Source organism: Ranitomeya imitator, chromosome 4 (genome assembly GCF_032444005.1).
Source record: "Ranitomeya imitator isolate aRanImi1 chromosome 4, aRanImi1.pri, whole genome shotgun sequence".
NCBI classification, from domain to species: domain Eukaryota; kingdom Metazoa; phylum Chordata; class Amphibia; order Anura; family Dendrobatidae; genus Ranitomeya; species Ranitomeya imitator.
Window position 1 is genome coordinate 447,052,074 of NC_091285.1, and position 5,493 is coordinate 447,057,566.

Consider the following 5,493-nt stretch of genomic DNA (forward strand, 5'->3'; position numbering starts at 1 on the left):
CCCAAGTGTGACACCATTCTAAAAACTGCACCCCTCAAGGTGCTCAAAACCATATGCAAGAAGTTTATTAACCCTTCTGGTGCTTCACAGGAATTTTTGGAATGTTTAAATAAAAATGAACATTTAACTTTTTTACACCAAAAATTTATTTTAGCTACAATTTGTTTTATTTTACCAAGGGTAACAGGAGAAAATGGACCCCAAAAGTTGTTGTACAATTTGTCCTGAGTACACCGATAACCCATGTGTGGGGGTAAACCACTGTTTGGGCACATGACAGAGCTCGGAAGCGAAGGAGCGCCATTTGACTTTTCAATGCAAAATTGACTGGAATCGAGATGGGACACCATGTTGCGTTTGGAGAGCCCCTGATGTGCCTAAACATTGAACCCCAACACAAGTGACACCATTTTGGAAAGTAGACCCTTTAAGGAACTTATCTAGATGTGTGGTGAGCACTTTGACCCACCAAGTGCTTCACAGAAGTTTATAATGCAGAATCGTAAAAATAAAAAATCATATTTTTTCACAAAAATTATATTTTCGCCCACAAATTTTTATTTTCACTAGGGTAAGAGAAGAAATTGGACCCCAAAAGTTGTTGTACAATTTGTCCTGAGTACGCTGATACCCCATATGTGGGGGTAAACCACTGTTTGGGCGCATGGGAGAGCTCGGAAGGGAAGGAGCGCCGTTTGACTTTTCAATGCAAAATTGACAGGAATTGAGATGGGACGCCATGTTGCGTTTGAAGAGCCACTGATGTGCCTAGACATTGAAACCCCCCACAAGTGACACCATTTTGAAAAGTAGACCCCCTAAGGAACTTATCTAGATGTGATTTGAGCACTTTGACCCACCAAGGGCTTCACAGAAGTTTATAATGCAGAGCCGTAAAAATAAAACAAAAATTTTTTCCCACAAAAATTATTTTTTCAGCCCCCCGTTTTGCATTTTCCCGAGGGTAACAGGAGAAATTGGACCCCAAAATTTGTTGCCCAATTTGTCCTGAGTGCGATGATACCCCATATGTGGGGGGAACCACTGTTTGGGCGCATGGGAGGGCTCGGAAGGGAAGCAGCGCCATTTGGAATGCAGACTTAGATGGAATGGTCTGCAGGTGTCACATTGCGTTTGCAGAGCCCCTAATGTACCTAAACAGTAGAAACCCCCACAAGTGAAACCATTTTGGAAAGTAGACCCCCTAAGGAACTTATCTAGATGTGTTGTGAGAGCTTTGAACCCTCAAGTGTTTCACTACAGTTTGTGACGCAGAGCCGTGAAAAAAAAAAAAAAAAACTTTCCCCCCAAAATTATTTTTTAGCCCCCAGTTATGTATTTTCCCGGGGGTAAGAGGAGAAATTCTACCCCAAAAGTTGTTGTCCAATTTGTCCTGAGTACGTTGATACCCCATATGTGGGGGGAACCACCGTTTAGGCGCATGGGAGGGCTCGGAAGCGAAGGAGTGCCATTTGGAATGCAGACTTAGATGGAATGGTCTGCAGGCGTCACATTGCGTTTGCAGAGCCCCTAATGTACCTAAACAGTAGAAACCCCCCACAAGTGACCCCTGTTGTGAATTCTGTTGTCGGGCTCCCTCCTGTGGTCATGAATGGTACTTGGGCTGGTTCTGTCCATGGACTTCCTCTGGTGGGTGTTTCTGAGTTTCCTTCCACAGGTGACGAGATTAATTCGTTAGCTGCTGCTCTATTTAACTCCACTTAGATCTTTGCTCCATGCCACCTGTCAATGTTCCAGTATTGGTCTAGTTCACTCCTGGATCGTTCTTGTGACCTGTCTTCCCAGCAGAAGCTAAGTTCCAGTTTGTATTTCTTTGGTTTGCTATTTTTTTCTGTCCAGCTTGCTATTTTTATTGTTGTCTTGCTTGCTGGAAGCTCTGGGACGCAGAGGGAGCGCCTCCGCACCGTGAGTCGGTGCGGAGGGTCTTTTTGCGCCCTCTGCGTGGTCTTTTTGTAGGTTTTTGTGCTGACCGCAAAGTAACCTTTCCTATCCTCGGTCTGTTCAGTAAGTCGGGCCTCACTTTGCTAAATCTATTTCATCTCTGTGTTTGTATTTTCATCTTTACTCACAGTCATTATATGTGGGGGGCTGCCTTTTCCTTTGGGGAATTTCTCTGAGGCAAGGTAGGCTTTATTTTTCTATCTTCAGGGCTAGCTAGTTCCTTAGGCTGTGCCGAGTTGCATAGGGAGCGTTAGGCGCAATCCACGGCTATTTCTAGTGTGTTTGATAGGATTAGGGATTGCGGTCAGCAGAGTTCCCACGTCCCAGAGCTCGTCCTTAATTATCAGTAACTATCAGGTCATTCCGTGTGCTCTTAACCACCAGGTCCATTATTGTCCTGACCACCAGGTCATAACAGACCCCATATTGGAAACTAGACCCCCCAGGGAACTTATCTAGACATGTTGTGAGAACTTTGAACCCCCAAGTGTTTCACTACAGTTTATAACGCAGAGCCGTGAAAATAAAAAATCTTTTTTTTTCCCACAAAAATTATTTTTTAGCCCCCAGTTTTGTATTTTCCCAAGGGTAACAGGAGAAATTGGACCACAAAAGTTGTTGTCCTATTTGTCCTGAGTACGCTGATACTGCATATGTTCTGGTAAACCCCTGTTTGGGCGCACGGGAGAGCTCGGAAGGGAAGAAGCACTGTTTTACTTTTTCAATGCAGAATTGGCTGGAATTGAGATCGGACGCCATGTCGCGATTGGAGAGCCCCTGATGTGCCTAAACAGTGGAAACCCCCAATTATAACTGAAACCCTAATCCAAACACACCCCTAACCCTAATCCCAACAGTAACCCTAACCACACCTCTAACCCTGACACACCCCTAACCCTAATCCCAAGCCTATTCCCAACTGTAAATGAAATCTAAACCCTAAGGCCGGCTTCACACTTGCGAGTTTTACGGACGTAAGAGCGCAGAAACTACGTCCGTAAAACTCGTAAAACATACGGCACAATTATTCTCTATGCCCCTGCTCCTATCTGCCGTATTAAACTGATCAGTATTATACGGCTTTCTACGGCCGTAGAAAATCGCAGCATGCTGCGTTTGTCACCGTATTGCGCAAATAAAACGTCAATGAAAGTCTATGGAAGCCCCAAAAATACGGATTACACACGGACCAGCAGTGTGACTTGCAAGAAATACGCAGCGGTGTTAGCGAGAAAAGCCGGTAATTCATTGCGGTGTACAGTAAAATCACAGTCAAGTAAAAAGGGCAGCACACTGCAGCGCCAAAACATGCAAACTTGAAAACACGAAATTTGAACTGCATTACTGCACTAGAAATATGAAAAATGAGAGCTTTTAGTGCATAAAAATGGCCATATTTATGTGTACCTCGTAGCCACTTTACGGCATCTCTCTTATACGAGGTCCTACGCTTGACCTACCTCGCTGAGAATAAACGTCTCCATCTGAATGGGTACATGTGAAACCTCTTCTTGGACTCCAATTCTCTCTCTCTGTGGAGGGGTATTAGACCTACTATAATTAAAACACCTGTGGCTAGGAGGCGGGTGAGGCGCCCTCTGCTGGCTGTTCATAGATCGTGGGAACTTTCCTAGAAAGCCTGGGAGCTTTCAAGGAAAGCTCTCACGATCTATGAACAGCCAGCAGAGGGCGCCTCACCGCAAATGAAGGTAAATATAGGTCATTGACCTACTTTACATTCATTCCCTGGGGTTTTGCAGCGAGGAGTAGCGTTGCATTAGCAGAACTCCTGGCTGCAAAATGTTTTAACCCCTTCAGAAGGATTTACATCGTTGGACTTTACAGATCCTCGGAAGGTAAGGATATTGTTGGTTTATTATGTTTTTTTATTTACAGATCGAGGGTCTTCAGTGATTGGATTGGGCGTTAAATAAAATATTACAACAACCTTTGTTTTTATTTCATTAAAATAATTTTTAATAATGTGTTTGTGTAATTTTTAACCCTTTACTAGTATTGGATTAATAATGGATAGGTGTCATAATTGACGCCTCTCCATTATTAATTAGGCTTAATGTCACCTTACAATAGCAAGGTGGCATTAACCCTTCATTACCCCATATCCCACCGCTACACGGGAATGGGAAGAGAGTGGCCAAGTGCCAGAATAGGCGCATCTTCCAGATGTGCCTTTTCTGGGGTGGCTGGGGGCAGGTGTTTTTAGCCAGGGGGGGGGGGGGGCAATAACCATGGACCCTCTCCAGGCTATTAATATCTGCCCTCAGTCACTGGCTTTACTACTCTGGCGGAGAAAATTGCGCGGGAGCCCACGCCAATTTTTTCCGCCATTTAACCCTTAAATATAATAGCTAGAACGGCCAAATTTTGCATATACACACTACTGACATTAGTAGTGTGGAATATGCAAAAAAATGGTGATATGAGATGGTTTACTGTATGTAAATCAGGTCTCATATCATGTTGGGTTTAGGAAGGAGAAAGCAAAAGCCGGTAATTGAATTACCAGCTTTAAAGCTCTCTCACGCTGCATTAAATATAAATATATATATATAGGTGTCTCCCTGACATATATATGTATATATACCTATTCTATGTGTATATATCTACTCTAATCTAACCTGTCAGTGTGATTTTACTGTACTCTGCGCTGAATTACCGGCTTTTCAAAGGAGACCCGTGCGTAAAAATCGGACAGCAATACGGATGTCATACGGATGTTGCGATAAAAAAATCGCATGACACTCGCATGGCACTCGCAGACGTTACATCAGTTTTTTCGGTCCGTAAATCGGACCGTTTTTTTCTCACTAGTGGAAAGGGGCCCTTATGGTGGGGGGTGGCATATCAGTGTGTTTTCTGTTTTTTTAAATAAAAACGCATGCGTTTTTAAAGCAAACGCATGTGCTTAAAAACGCATGCGTTTCCATTGACTCCAATGTATTTTTTGGCACACAAAAAACGCATGAAAACGCATGCGTTTTTATGTGTCAAAAAAACGCCTCTCAAAAATACAAGTTGCATTTCTGAAAAAGAACGCATGCAGCAAAAAAATGCATGCGTTTCAAAACGCGACCAAACGCGTACAACAAAAAACGCATGCGTTTTCAATGTTAAATATAGGGGAAAAAACGCATGCGTTTTTTGTGTGCAAAAAACGCTGCAGACAAAAACGCAGCAAGTGCGAAACCACCCTTTACACATCCAGAGGTAAAATGCTGACCATGTGAATGCTGTCTTCCAGGTGGCAGCCTCAGTGGACTCCTAGCCTCTGCCTATCCTACTTGTAGCCAGCTGCTTGGGGTACAAGGCCTCCCGATAATCTCCCCCTTGCCGCAGTCTACAGAAGGAGCCACGTGACCCCGCACACAGCGGTCCCGTCCCCTGTGCTGCTGTCTCTCTACAACCAGAGCTCTGACGTAAAGTGTCCTCATGGAGGACTCATCGACAGGTGTCGCTGGTTGTACGAGCACCGCGCAGCTCTATCGTTTGTGACGTCCCGGGACACGCCCT